The sequence below is a fragment of the Podarcis vaucheri genome (assembly GCF_965113315.1).
Source record: "Podarcis vaucheri genome assembly, chromosome: 3".
Taxonomy (NCBI): Eukaryota; Metazoa; Chordata; class Lepidosauria; order Squamata; family Lacertidae; genus Podarcis; species Podarcis vaucheri.
In genome coordinates this window covers 57491864-57507491 of record NC_138761.1, presented here as the reverse complement: position 1 = coordinate 57507491, position 15628 = coordinate 57491864, and the positions used below count along the sequence as shown (strand labels likewise).

At 44.0% G+C, this 15628-nt stretch overlaps 1 protein-coding gene across 1 annotated transcript in view; it reads right to left on the bottom strand.

Moving 5' to 3' along the window:
* Positions 1-15628, bottom strand: part of CNKSR3 (CNKSR family member 3) — a 62603-nt gene that overhangs the window by 46389 nt on the left and 586 nt on the right. The window lies entirely within an intron of this gene.

Genomic DNA, 15628 nt, shown 5'->3' with positions numbered 1-15628 from the left:
CATCAATTAGCTCAGAAAAGTAGTGAATGGGAAAGAAAACAGGATAAATTCTACTGTGGGCAGGATTTTGCTTGCACTTGCAAAGGGTTCCCTTCTTCTAGTTCACAAACCATCTTTCCAGCGGGTTGCCTCCTCTGCACTTCTGAAATATCTTTGATGTGCTTAGCTAGCCTTTCCAGTAAGGACAGGAAGGTGGAGAGGCTGCTTAATGCGCTCCAGGTAACTGTTTGCTAATGTTGTTTCAAAAGTGTTGTCTTTTTACTTTTAAGGAAACCAGGGTGGGAAGATTCTTTCGAAGTTTTTTAAAAAGGTTAAAGGAAGGACCTCCACAGCTTCCTGTGTTTAAATTAAAAGCTCAGGAGAAGACATGATATTATTAATAGACTATTGTATTTTAATATTCTGTTGGAAGCCACCCAGAGTGGCTGGGGAAACCCAGCCAGATGGGTGGGGTATAAATAAATTATTATTATTATTATTAAATAATCGGAAGAATAGGGTGGGTACTAAAACCATCTCGGATGTCTGCTGCCAGCGCCATCAAGCTTTCAGCACCAGGCATTCTGAAGTTCAGTTACTTTTAAGGTAAGTTGTTGCATCAGATGGAGGAATACCGTATGTAGACTGATTTTTAATTCAATTCTGATGTACCTAGATGAGTTGGATTGATTTTTTTTTTTTTGTACTCTGTTGTCTGTGACCTGCCTTTCTAGCTGTTTTACAGTAAAGAATAAGAGATAAATCCCCCCGCCAAAGAGTGAACACCGCACTTCTCAAAAATGGCAGAAGACAAAGACTCCACCCACCAAAAGCATAACCACGACCAAACACCCTAAACTCAGGTCTATTTCATGGCTGGGGGACGTTTCTTCCTTTTCCACCCATCATTTCTTGCCTAGGAGAGAGGGTTTGGATCCAGGTCAGGCTTCACTGAGACACATGGAAGATCCCAACAATCCAGACCAACTTCCCCCAACCTGATGCCCAATGAATGTTTAGACTACAGCTCTCATCAGCCCTGACCATTAGCCATGCTGAGAGGGCTTGATGGGTGTGCTGAAGGATACCGGATTGAGGAAGACTGATCCAGACAAGGGGTTCCCAAACTTTCTTAGACTACTTCCCCCTTGGTTCCATAAACTCATCCCCAACGCAATTAATTTATTGAAAACATTTATTGAAAATCCAATAGAAATTATTTCATTTAATTAACTCAACAAAACTGATGAACTTGATTCAGTGACACCAGCATTTTGAAGCCTAATAGTCACTGGCACCCTCAGCGCCCCGTGCTGCCCGCTTACCTCTAGCACCCCCCACAGGTAATCCTACTGCTCCCCAGGGGGCAATACCACCCACTTTGGGAACCACTGATCTAGACATTACTTAAACAGACATCTGGCTTCTAAAAAAGGAGCCAAAACACCATCTAATCCGCCCAACCTACCATAAATATGTAGCACTGCTTAAACTGCACTTTGATTCCTTACAACCAGCCAGCCTGCCGGTTTGCTCTTGCATTTGAGAATATCCCCTCTTAGTTTCTCACTGTAGCTTTACTGCAGTGGCACAAGCTCAATTATCGTGCTCAATTATCAATAAATCATGAGGTTCTCAGGAAAGTTCAGGACCTGGGAAGTGAATACTTCTGTGAATGAGCGCAGGATAAAAGGCCCTGGCATGTTAGGCATGTGACTTGTCTACGGGGAGTTAAAATTCTTCTCCAATTATACTGAGGATTTGTGCAAATACAATTCCTAACTGGCTAAAACCTCCAGAGAAATAAAGCCAGCCCACTACAATGCTCCCACTGTGGCTGCTTAGATGCCAAGTTGATAAGCAGCTTAGCAATACAAGATTTGCATCACTTTGGAAACAACTGATTTAAAAAAAAAATGGGAAAGAGCACTACTGTATAAGGATCTTCTGCAAACTTGGGAGGGGGAAGAGAGACAAGATGCTATACCCATCATGCATTTCAGCTTTACATAGCAAGCGGTGGGCTGTCATGTTGCAGTCTTCGCACTTATCCTGCCACAGGTATAGCTGGCAGATTAGTAAATTTACAAAGCAAACAGTCAGAAAGTAAAAGCAATACAGCATGCTGAAGAACTGAAGCAGGGCTGACTTCCCATCACATTTCTGTGTGATACATCATCCTTGAATACTTCCAGCTGCTGTTTCCCCGACCCCCACCCCAACGCTTATCACTCCAGCTGCACAAGGGCAATCCTTTTTTATTTAAGTCATTAGCTGTGCTGAGGTTAAGGGAGCATCTCTTTCTACTCTGATTTTATTATTTAAAACATAGGCTGCTGATCTCAGAAGGGTCAAGGTGGTTAACCTGCTTGCTCTCCTTCGCAAAGGATTGTGCAGAGCCTGTCTTCCAGGAAAGTCAATCATTCTTCGACTTCCCCTACAAAGCTTTTTTTTTTTAATTTTAAGATGCTTCAAAATTTGTCAAGTGCTCCCTAAGGCCTATTTAACAGCTCTTTCCATTCAGAGATCTGAATTCGGTTTCCAAACAGCCAAGCCTGAGAATCTAGATGGCCAGCTTCTCTAGAAAAAGAAGCCGAGAGAGTGACTAGCATATATAAAATAGAATGAACTTAACAAATTTGTGCTAGCAGGAGTCCCTAACCCACCCCTCCCACCTTTTTTTGCTGGTTTTGATTAAGCCCACAGAAATACAGCACCTCCCCACTGACCCACAGGAGATAGAGCATCTGTCTTATTATCCTAAGCCTCCCGCCCTCCAGCTACTCCTTCGTTCCGTATGGTACAGCAGAAATCCATGGATTGCAGGGCCTGGAGAAGTGATATGGCTCTGTAATCTGCAGTTAACTCAAGAGGTATTCACGGGGGTGGAGGATATATGGAAAGACCTTTATTTGTCAACATGCTCCCTCAATTTCTCCAATCCTACTTTTGCAGTGATACCTTTGATGAACAGTCCCAGTCCAGCCCTACGTGGCCTCTACTAAGATCCAACTCTCCCCAAGCCAACTCCCTGGCTGATCTAAGGCAGGCTGTTAGTCCCCAAGGAAACATTTGCATCACTGCTGTGTTCTGCATGGAACCTAGCACACTGTAGGCACCCAGGTCACCCAACACCATATGCTTAAATCATTATCATGCCATTTTAACCATCAAAGATAATTCTGGGAGCTGTGAAGGGTGTTTGTATGGAGAATTTTTGCGCTGTGAGGTTGGCAGCTTTATCAAGCTACAGTTCCCAGGAGTCTGTGGGGCAGGGAGCCATGCCTGTTAAAGTGGAACAAGGGTGCTTTCATCGTACAACACTGATGTGACCTCATGCTCAGTAACAGCAGTATGCAACTATGTGCTAAACAGCATGTCTTCAGATGTACACCTGTCAAGTTTCACACTTCATAGCATTTCAGCTTCCTTTTACTGTTCAAAAAGCTACTACCATTTGTTGTTGTGATGGGGTCCTTGAGCGTGTCAGCAAAAAGAGTTGATGGCTCCAGATGGGATGTAAAAATACAAAATGTAATTTCTCACAAGGATTGCACAGTGATCAACAGGCTGTTACTGACAGCTTTCCTAAAATTCTAATATTTTTCTTCCTTGTGGAGTAAAGGAAAAGTGAACTTTAGGTTTATGAGCTAATGCAGGTCACACATTATGCAGCAGGCTTAGAACGTCTAGCCGTGTGATTTGAAGGAAGCATTTCACACGTTTCATTTTAAATATCTCTGATAAGGATAACCTAATATCAAAAATCAGGCTTTTGCCTAAGACCGTTGCTGGCTCTTGCCAGTTGACTGCCACTGTGTGACAAACGTTTTGATTCCATTCCACATTCCTCAGGCATGTCTCAACTAGTTCCTCTGAACTCTCCTTTTCTGGCAAAGACCTTAACACAGGATTTCAATGGCTTTCCATTTGCAGATAAAATACACACAAATACATGGCAGCTGACTTTAAACAAGGGCATTGTGTTGAAATACCAATGGATTCCATGCCCTTTCAAATATTCACAGCCAACTGATTTAAATGTTTATTAAGATCTATTAAACTGTTAGTATTACTGAGTCCGGCGGAGGTGGCTAATAGTTTGAGTTATACTAGAATTACGGCATCAGAGTCCGCCTACTTGTTTTACACAGAATACATAAAGTTTCAAGGTTGGTTTCAGTAGCAAAAAATAATAATCTGGTTTTCCCGTGACCAATGCACTGGCAGCCAGGGTTGACTGTTTCCATGTTTAATCAGAGGTTCTCCTTGGGCAGTGGGAGTGTGAAGAGGGGAGATTCCAATTACCGTATTTTTCGCCCCATAGGACGCACTTTTCCCCCTACAGAAATGAAGGGGAAATGTGTGTGGGTCCTATGTGGTGAATGCAGGCTTTCGCGGAAGCCTGGAGAGCGAGAGGGGTCGGTGCGCACGAACCCCTCTCACTCTCCAGGCTTCGCGCAGCTCTCCGCAAGGCGCGGGAGCCCAGCGCCGGGCTCCCGCGGCTTTCGGAGAGTTGCCTGTTCTGGGGGCTGGGGTCGGGGGAAGCTCGGGCTTCCCCCGCCCCAGCCCTGGGGGGGAAATAAATTTTTTCCCCTTTATTTCCCCCCCAAAAAACTAGGTGCGCCTTATGGGACAGTGCGTCCTATAGGGCGAAAAATACGGTAAGCACAAAACCCATCTAGCCATCACTAGCAACAGGACAATATTTGGCAGGCTGCCTCTGACACAGATGACCCTTAAAAGTGTACCTACGCCAATGAGATTCAGTTGTCCGTATCTGTCCTTCTGTGCTGCTACTAGGATCAGATGCTTGCAAACTTCACAGGAACAACCCTACTCAGGAAAGAAGCACAGTGCAACAACAGTCACCTGCCATCTATTTCCAGTCTGTGCAGATGGCTACAAATGATCCCCCTTTGTGCATCTTGCTTAGTAGCAATTTATTATTATTTTTATTATTACTACTACTTTGAATATATATCAATAGAAATCCAGCGCAAATACAGATAAAGGCTTTGTCAGAACTAGCATTAAAACAACCACAAGCAGAGCCTGCTGGATCAGGCCAGTGGCCTGTTCTCACAGTGACCAACCAGATGCTTGTGGGAAATACACAAGCAGGACCCAAGAACAAGAGCCCTCTCCCCTTCTGTGGTTTCTAGCAACAGGCATTTCAAAAGCGTTACTGCCTCTGACCATGGAGGCACAGCATAGCCACCGATAGCCTTGTCCTCCATGAATTTGTCTTTCGAAGCCATCCAAGTTGGTGATCATCACCGCATTTTGCAGGAGCAAGCTCCATAGCTTAACCATGCACTCCATGAAGAACTGCTTTTCCTTTTATCTGTCCTTAATCTTCCAACGCCACAGCTTCAAAACACACCATATTAACAGTGGGCACTTTGATCCTATGGATACGAGACACAGGAAAGTGGTGTGTGCTAGCACAAAGACAGAGACATCCCAAGCCACGTCCACGCCACAGAGCGGTGATTGCTGCCACTGCTTAGCATTCTCTCTCAGCCACGTAAGGAGTGGTTCTCCTGCAGCTAAGAAGCTCAAATTGCTCTGCGCCAAGACCACATCTGTTCTCCACGAAAGGCGGCTGTTCTCCATGACAGATAAGTTGATCCACACTGCAGTACCTGAACAACAGGCTGGCCATACACCAGTACCCAACCTACATACACTACAGTTAAAAAGACTTTTGCCTGAAAGAAAAATTACCTGCCTACACAGCAGTGCACGAAGTTATGACATAAAAGTTACAGTCTATAATTACTTAACCACGCTGTAGGGTACTCAACTAAAATACCCTATGAGAGGATAAAGGGGGTAGAAACTGAGTACCATAGGGGGTGGCCAATATGGACCTACGGATACTGGTGGTCCACAATTCCCAAAGGCCCCAGCCAGCATGGCCAAAGGGCAGGGATGATGGGAGCTGTAGTCCAGCAACATGTGCAATCTAGGATAGCCACTTCAGCTATAAGGAATACAGTGGTACCTGAGGTTACAAATTTAATTCGTTCCGGAGGTCCGTTTTTAACCTGCAAACGTTATTAACCTGAGGTACCACTTTAGCTAATGGGGCCTCTCGCTGCCACCACCGCGCGATTTCTGTTCTCATCCTGAGGTAAAGCTCTTAACCCGAGGTACTTCTTCTGGGTTAGTGGCGCCTGTAACCCGAAGTGTTTGTAACCCGAGGTGTTTGTGACCCGAGGTACCACTGTATACTACAGAATAGGTTTCAAGAGAAAACCTGGGTCCTTTGCACAGCTGACCCAGTGCTTATGAATCTATAAAGTGCCCTTCTGTTTTTGAGGATCAAGTGAGTTTATTCTGGAATAAACTGTTTTGTGGACTGCAGCCAGTAAGCGTTGCTTAACTTCAGCAGTTCAAAGAGAAAGGTTGACTGTTCAATAGTTCAAAGGCAGGAACACGAGTAGAAAACAAAAGCAGTCAGCAGCAAATCTAGCAAAAGAAAAAGAGCCCAGAAGAACTGGGAAGAGAATAACTACTCCCAACTATAGCAAGGCTCTGACACAGTGACATTTATTTGGCGGCAGCTGCAAAAGCAGTAATTACATATGGAGCTGAGCTGTCTGCACACTACATATATATGGTCCTTTTACATGTAAATGATCTATCCTGAGAAGTGTCTCAACAGCATTAGTACCTAAAGCCAATCCATTAGCTTCCTAGAAGCTGATTTTTTAAAAAGTTGACTGAATGGCTATGGCCTTCTCTCTCACATATCCAACTATCCTGTGGAAACTGGGGCTTGCAGATCAAACCCACAGCAAGATCCATGAGCTCCAGAAGTCACCAGAAGGTTCTAGTCCTCAGATGGAGGAGAGTGAATAGAACGATCTGAAGTCTACTGGTGCAGCTATACAGGGCTGGCCCTCTAAGCTAAATCGCGCTTTGTGCATGTGCAGAAATGCTGAATCACGACCGGCGCGTTGCGAATGCTGCGGGTTGCAAACGTGCCTCCCACATGTTCGCAACCCGAGCATCCACTGTACATATTATACGTTATACACACACCTTTTGGGCAGGCTGGGAGGAGGACAACTGTGATGGGAAAGATAGCACTGCATTCAGATGTGGCCTTAATTACTTTTGTTTTCCTGGTTATAATTCCAGTGTTTCTATCCCAATTTCTAAATTCCTCTAACCCTGTTGTACCTTGTGGTGTAGTGGAACTGGGGTACTTTTTTATCAATATACCACCAAGTCATGCTAAATTCTGAATGTTGGGAAAGATCTGTATGCCAGGATACCCCATCAAATTTTGTCAATGCAAACCTTGCAATTTTCAGAATTAATCCCTCAGTCTCTCTTGGGTATTTCATAGAACCATTATTAAGGTAGAAGCAACCTAGGGAACCCCTAGGAGGCGACCATCCAGCTTGTTCTGTTTATTTCAAGGGGGGGGGGGGTCCTTTGTTCTCAAATACTAAAATATTCACAGTTTCACATGGGTGTGTGCTCTCTCAGAACAGACCACCCTAAGGAATTATGCGAAAACCACTCTGTTTATTTGCGTTCATTTGTATTATTGAACCATTTCACTCCCGCCCTCACCTCTCTTGCTCTCTCTTGCTCATGCAATTTAGCTCATTTGGACTGAACTAAAACTCAGGGTGAAAAAGGAATCACCACCAAACAGAACAGGCTATGTACATTTCCACACTGGAATGTTGCGGGGATTAAATAAGAATGCTTGTGCATCTCAGCACAGCGATGTGAAAAGCAAAATCCGAACTAACACTAAAATACCAACAGTTCTTCCTCTTCTACAACTGAAAAGAATTCATCTACTTCATCCTAATAGTGGGGAAGCATCTATATAAAATGAAGCTAAAAAAAAACTGGGAGGTGCGACTTCAGTTCAATGCTGTTCTATTTCAATTATTTTAAAATATTAAATCTGACAACATGGGTGGCTGCCTCTATTGGGAACTGCAATGGATAGCTTGAAAGAGAGTCCCTTCAAAAGCATTTCCTGGCCTATTATGCAAAAGCCCTTTCAATATATTTTTAACCTCCACAAAACAAAGGAAATTCCTCTGCAGCAGAATTAAACAGGCCTCACTTTCAGTATTAAAGAGGGGAAACAAAGCACTGGGGAAGTAGGAATGTAAAGGCACCCACGCAATTGGACTTGCATTGTTTAGTACCTAGCAACACTACTTAAGTACTCTTAAAGTAAGCATTAAGAAGAGCAGAAGCTTTAACAAAACAACAACAACAACAACAAGTCTCGTGCCTCATGTGGCACTTAGTTCTCTTTCTGTGACCCATATATGTTTTGCAGTTTGACAAAGCAAACAGCCACAGCGCAATTATTGGACGGGAGGGAATTAATACCAATTAGCCATATGCGCCACATGACAGGCCTTTCAGAGTTGGGAAAACATTTAATTAAAAAAACAGCATATTTTTAAAAGGAAACAAGGTTTGTTTTTGTTTGTTTTTTAAGTAAATTTTCAACACTATAACAGTAAACTTCTGTCTAAGTGGAATGGTTTGCATTGTCAATGACAAACACTACTGAACGGAAATCCAGCGTCCCTCCCTCCAGGTCATTCAAAGCATCCCTCCAAAATGACATTTGAGAATCGGGTGGCTGAAACTCGCCTGCTCACCCATTTATGTTCGCAAAAGGGGAAGGACCGAGTCTCTAAAAATTAATCTTCTTTCCCTTGGACCCTCGCCCTCTGAACCAGACAGAGCCACCTGCCAAATCCGCGTTAACCAGCCTTCCAGAATGCACAGCCTTCTGGCAATTTCCCATGTCGTGCCACCTCCAAATGTGCAGCTGCCAACAAGTGCAAAACTAGCTCTCCATAATCCAGCCAACCAGGGCCCTTTACAGAGCCAGCAGGGCTGCAGTGGTTTAAGAGTCAGACAAGAACTGGGCAGACTCCAGCTTTAAATCCCCCACTCAACCCTGAGATGCACTGGCTCACTTTAGACCAGGGGTTGGCAAGCTTACTGGTCGATGGGCCGGTCCATGCTCCGTCAGTCAGGGTCGGAGGAGCACCTGTGCGCACACGCTATTTCCAGCACTCCTCCGACCCGGATGTGCGCCAGAAATAGCATGTGCACACTTCTCCATCCCGCACGCGTGCGCACCGGCCCTTGGGCCTTGGGTTGCCAAGCCCTGCTTTAGACCAGTCATTCTTTCTTCTTCTAAGCTACTTCACAGGGTTGTTGTGAGGTAAAAAAGAACCAGGGGCGGGGTGCGGAGAAAGTCCAGATATAGCGTCCAGAGCAAAAGAGAGGACTGTTCATGAAGGAACAGAACAGAGAAGAAAGATGATGACAGATTACCCTGCATCCAAGACGGGTCTTGAGTTACCTCCCTGACAGCAAGGTAAACCTCACTGAAATTGTAGCCTTTACTAGTGCTATTCTCACATCACACACATTGCGGGGGTGGGGGATGGGACTGGACGGCTCCCATGGTCCTTTCCAACTCTACAGTTCTATGATAAAAGACTTTCTCATGATAAGAAGTCAGGAAACAAAACAGAGATCCACCGTACGTGCACTGACAGATGACAAAACTAAAACACTAGACTTAGAATCACAGGATTATGGAACTGCAGAGTTGGAGGGGATCCCGGCCAAGGGTCATCTAGTCCAACCCCCTGCAATGCAGGAATCTCCTTCAAAGCTTCACACCTTGAGAAGTATGCACTCCAAGGGCCCCCTATTGACATCATGGGGTAGAAGGATGTACTCTGGCACTTCCCCACGCTGTGCAGAGAACATCGGAAGCCCCATGTCACACTGGAGAGGAGACCCATTCTATGTCCCAATGCCAGAATTGCATATCGTAGGAACTTGGGCCAAGAGCACGGCTCAGCGTCATCAGGAACTGCATGGGGCCCACACCAGAGCACTGCTGACCTCCAGAATCCCCTGGCTCTACTCATTCTATTCTGGCTTCCAGTTGCTGCCTGCTCACCTGCCCTCTTAAGCAAACCAGAAGCAGCAAGTGGAGGGAGCAGGATTATGGGCAACATCAGAATGGGGAAGAGCTATAACAGGTGGATCTACCTGAGCTCCAGCCTTCTCTTTGTGTGCTGATCATGGAAATCATAGCCCAACAACATCTGGAAAGTCAATGGACTCTCCCCTGGTACAGGAGCTCTAAAGCCAATAAAAATTGTGTAGCCAAGATAGGACTTTCTCTTACAGCCACAGCTAGCTGGACCTCATGGATGCTTGAAGGCCACACAGAGAAAAGCCTTGCACCCATATCAGTCCCTAACCCCTTATTCCAACCTCTCTTCAGAAAACAGTGAGTTCCAGACCAAAGGAAGCCCCTTTCTTTTTGCTCCTACAGGGGCCCATTTCAGTCTGGATGGGCACATCGTACAGAGCAAGAAGGCAATAATGACTCTATCAGCAATTGTTTAGCACATATAAGTCATAATCTTTTAAAATGCTTCAGCTATGCAAGCAGTGTATTCAGCTAAAGAACATGCACACATCTTTTTAAATGAACATTTGGGGACGGAGGAGGTTTATGGTACAGTAGATAAGGCCATATAATTGCACCAACGTTTTTTCAAGCGGTTGTCAGTCTTAAGTGTGCATTTAGTTCAGGCACAAAATTTCCTTCAGTCAGCAAAAAGGTCTCCTTAATTTCCATGGTCTTAAGATGACTGCCAGCTAATTGCGCCTTGCTTTTTCAATGTGAAAAAAGCACACAGATTAACATCTTCACCCAGAAATACAGCTAAGCCCACATGGTGCAGATCAGGCAGCTGGGTTCACAGAAAAGTTTGGCGAGCTTTTGAAAAACATGGACACCAAAGCAACACATGCTCCAGATTAGCAATTGTGAATGCAAAACGAAAGGATGGTCCTTATTACAGAGTAATTATATTACAGAGTGCTCATTATCAGCATGCACCTTGACAGTAGATACTGAGCATGCAAAAATGCAACTTGCAGTCTGCACACAGTAACTCTTAACTTTAGCATCACCCATAGGGCATTTTTCTGGAGCAGACCCTCAGTAAAACAAGCCAATATAAACTAATGCAAAAATTAATTTCCAAGAGGAGGTATGCTTGTTTAGAAAGTAAACAGTGCCTTTTTCATGTTCGTGATTCAACTAGAGGCTATGTTTGTTGGAATACTTTTTAAAAGAACATGTTTCAAAGGGTAGCATATTTTGGCACATCTTGGGGGAAAAGGGGGGAAGCAGATGAACTTTGGAAAGATATGTCTTTTAGTTTTTCCACAAAACAGTAAGATAAATATAGTCACTCCCTACCTTCTCCCCTAGTTCAACATTCTTAAAACATTTTGATTGTCACACAGTGTTAATTAAACAGCATGTGGATACCATTGCATACCCAGAAACGCCCCCACAAATATTTTTTAAAAAATATATATCCTCAAAAGTGTGAAATGAGCCTGAGAACATTCAGAAAATGCCTCCCTGTCATGCTCTCATTCCTATCAGATTGTGCATAAATGTACAAGTAGTTTAATGGGGGGTGGGGGATATGCCAATTTATCCCACCCTCCTCTGTCTTAGCGCAATACTAGTAGCACAATATAGGTGGATATGGATCCTCCTTAACTTATTAAACAGTGCCTGCATTGTCTTTTGGAACCACTGATCATAGGCATTTAGGATTCCTGGGTACAGCTGTGGGCCTCAAAGGTTTTCCTTTTGCTTTCATTCATCGGCACCTGTAATGAGACCAAACGGAACAGGCTGCCTTAGAAGGTGGTGGATGTCAAAGGCATTTTAAGCAGAGGCTAAAGGTAAAGGTAAAGGACCCCTGACAGTTAAGTCCAGTTGCGAACGACTCTGGGATTGCAGCGCTCATCTCACTTTACTGGCCAAGGGGGCCGGCGTTTATTCACAGACAGTTTTTCCAGATCATATGGCCAGCATGACTAAGCCGCTTCTGGCGAAACCAGAGCAGCGCACAGAAATGCCATTTACCTTCCCACCAGAGCGGTACCTATTTATCTACTTGCACTTTTTTGGCGTGCTTTCGAACTGCTAGGTGGGCAGGAGCTGGGACCGAGCAACAGGAGATCACTCCTTCGCAGGGATTCGAACCACGACCTTCCAATCAGCAAGCCCTAGGCTCAGTGGTTTAGACCACAGCGCCACCCACGTCCCAAGCAGAGGCTAGTTGGCTATTTATCAAGGATGCTGCAGTAAGAGTGCATCTCCTACATTGGCAACAGACTGGACTAGATGGTCTTTGAGGTAGCCTTCAACTCATTTCATGTGTCAATGAAATGCCACCCTCTGATGTCTAACTTGGGTTTTCACTATCCATAGATGCAATCTTCTGAACAATGGAAGTGTTACTATAAATACATTTGATAACTACTAGCTCCTATTTGAGCTTCACTGCAGGAATTTCTTCAGAAGAGCATACCTTCTTCAGAAGAGCATACCATACAAAGAATAGCATACCACAACGATCAATAGAAGTTATATCATCCCATCCCCCCACCAAAGTAGGGACTTTTCAGCTCTCAAATACTATTTCAAGTTATTCTTTGCCTAGAATGATAGATTTTGTCAAGCTGTTTTTTAAAAAATTGTATTCTTGCTCCTTGCCCTCCCTCTCCAGGGGAGCAGAAATAACATGATTAAAATGTAGAAATTTGGTTGGAAATAACAGTCTAGTAGAGCACTGCCAAAAAAGGCAATTTTTCTTGGCTATGGATTAAAAATGAAACTTAACACCAAAGTGATTATTGAGCTACTTACATGCTTTTAAATGACAACTGTGCTGTCCAAAAGCAATGAAACAGATTAGCACGTGCCCATGAAGAGTTTCCTTCTTTACAGCCCACTGCCTTATTACAAACTCATCAGGCAGGAGGTAGCATTAGGGAACCTTCTGATGTTCAGCTGAGAGGTCAAATTTCACACTGAGAGCACAGGGAAAAAATGAATTCTCTAAGAAGCAAATCCCTCCTGTTCAAAGCACCACACATCCAACAGAAAGTTAAAACCACTAACTGTGGCAAGGCCAGGCCTTGATTAATTAGGAGAAGCTCAGCTAAAGCAAATGGCGAAGCACAAAATCTGATAGAACAGGCTTGTGCATTTGTGAGATTTGAACTGGGAACTGTCACGGTTCCATTTTCAGGCACTACACAACGCACTAGCTCTCAAAGGCAGCCTTCCATGGGTCCTTTCTACTAATGAACTCTCCAGGACGGCATCTCTCTTAACTAGTTTGGGCTGCCCTGCTTAAATAAGTCACCACTTCAGCCAGGACCAAACACAGCAGCTCTTGTATAATAGCTCACACAATCTTAATGGATCAGTAACATTTGCATAATTCATGCCTACAGTTAACTTGCATATTCAGCCTTCTGAGTTGCAAAACAATGGCTTCTGACTTTGCAAAAATTTAGAAAGCATGTACAACTATGTTTCAGTCTTCACAGCAACAGTACTCTCCAAGACAGAGGTGGCCAACATGTTGTCTTCCAGATGTGGCTGGACTACAACTCCCATCATGCCTGACCACTTGGCATGCTAGCTTGGGCTGGTGTTAATTGTAGTCCATAACATCTGGAGGGCAACACATTGGTTACCCCTTCCCAATGAGCTGCATGGATAATTTCCAACCTGGACACCATTTTCATTGGGTCCATGAAATTAATCTGAATGCTGCCACTTTTAAATGTCAAGCTGGATACAATCCAATCAGTATCAGGATACTGAACATGCAAAGGTAGCTGCTTCCCTGAACAAAGCATTATCTCAGCCAAGGAGAAAATACCAATTCAAATGCGAGACTGTAGTAATCAGATCTTCATCGACTGCCATACTTAGAGAGTATATTTCTAAGATTTGCTAAGAGATCTTTTTTTAAAAAAGTTTTCAGCAGCAAATTAGCCATTCACGGAAGAAGAACCAAACCAAATCAATCTGTTATTCATAGCTTGAAAGTCAATGTAAATTGAAATAGATTATTAGGAGCTCCCACTCATCCTTTTTTACTAGATGATGCAAAAGTAGGAAACATGTATACAAGCAAAAAGGATAGAACGAAGGGATAAAGTTCAGTTTCACACACAAGGTAAAAAGGTCTCTGGATCAAAAACATCTTTCTGTGAATGAGGCTTTAGCTGCACTGATATCCAGACACTTGAGTCAAGACAGGAAAATAAAACCATGAGAAACTAGTGGAAAGAATAACAGAGAATGGCCCCTTCTCAGTAAGCGATCTCTAAACAGATTCACACACACACACACACACACACACACACACATCCCTACATTTCCTCTTACACGAGTCTTCATATTCTAACAACTCTTCTTCAAGTTAAGAGTAGTGTGATAATAATTATCATAGAATGTGGCTAGTGAAATAAACTTATTGATCAAATAAAACCCTGCACACCCTTCTAGACCAGATTAATCAGCCAGCGATGATTCTGGGAACCCATAACTGCAGCCTCCTATTACATATAAATATATATATTGGGCAGGGGGGTGGGGGACAGGGGGAAATCCACCATTTAAAACTGCCAAAATGGGAAATCCAGTGAGTTGGGAATCTAATTTGCACCGAGTATATTTAAGAGCAGGTATAAAAGGGAAGGTGAAACCACTTTGAATGACCAGTGCCATACCATCACACCAACTAATTTATAGGAAGTAACTCAGCACTCTGAAACAAAACACCAGAAGCCAAGCTGGCAGAGAAAAACTTCTGCTGTGTGCACATTTGTTGTGCATCCAGTGTATTCCCACCATTGGTTTGGGAAGCAAAGTGCACATAGTAGCCACAAGCCTAATCTATCCTGTATCAATCTTACGGTTTCTTATCTAACATTGCATTTTGATGAGTTTTTCCTCAAGCCAGCTTGGATCCAAATTGAGAAAAAGAATGACCTAGTTGCATTTTAAGCTGGTAAAGTGTGCAGCCTATCATGAAAGCAGGAGAGACCTTAAAAAATGCCCTCCTGCCAACTTGTAGCACCCTATAACCTAAGCAGACAGTCTCAGACTTCACATTACTGAAAAGGTTTCGTCTGCTAGGAATGTCTGGGCATTCAGAGGGTGCCAACTATATAATGGACTCTTAGGTTGCACTCCTAGTCCCTCGCGAGAAAATAAGTGGAGCTGGATTGCTGCAGCACAGCCCTATCCGTGTTTGTTCACCGGTACATCCAAGGAAATGTGTGTGCAGAAAGTCTTGCTATATTAAGCGATAGCAATCCATACCCTGCCTTGTATAAATAAAGTCAGCCACTAACGAGCCCATCTGTTCAGAAGGCAACCTGTGGAGTGCTGGGCATTTGGAGGCTCGATTTATTTACATCAATTATTGTGCGTAGAAGACCTTGGCGTCTTTAACACGGCTTCTGTTCAAGCAGAGATTCACACGACATTCCCAAATCGGTCACAAGGGCGTCTTCCTCTTTAAAGACCAGAATTTATCACTGTTCCTCTTTCCTGAGGTAACCTGGTTCTTCAAGGAGCCTCGCCGGGAATACTTAAAGAAGCTTGCTCTTTGTTTGTGTGAACGCAACACACCCCGTGTAAGTCCGGCGGGGGGGGGAGCGCGAATGCGAAGCCCTCTCCTAGCCCAGGCTGCAAAAACATGCCCAGGGCCGCGGC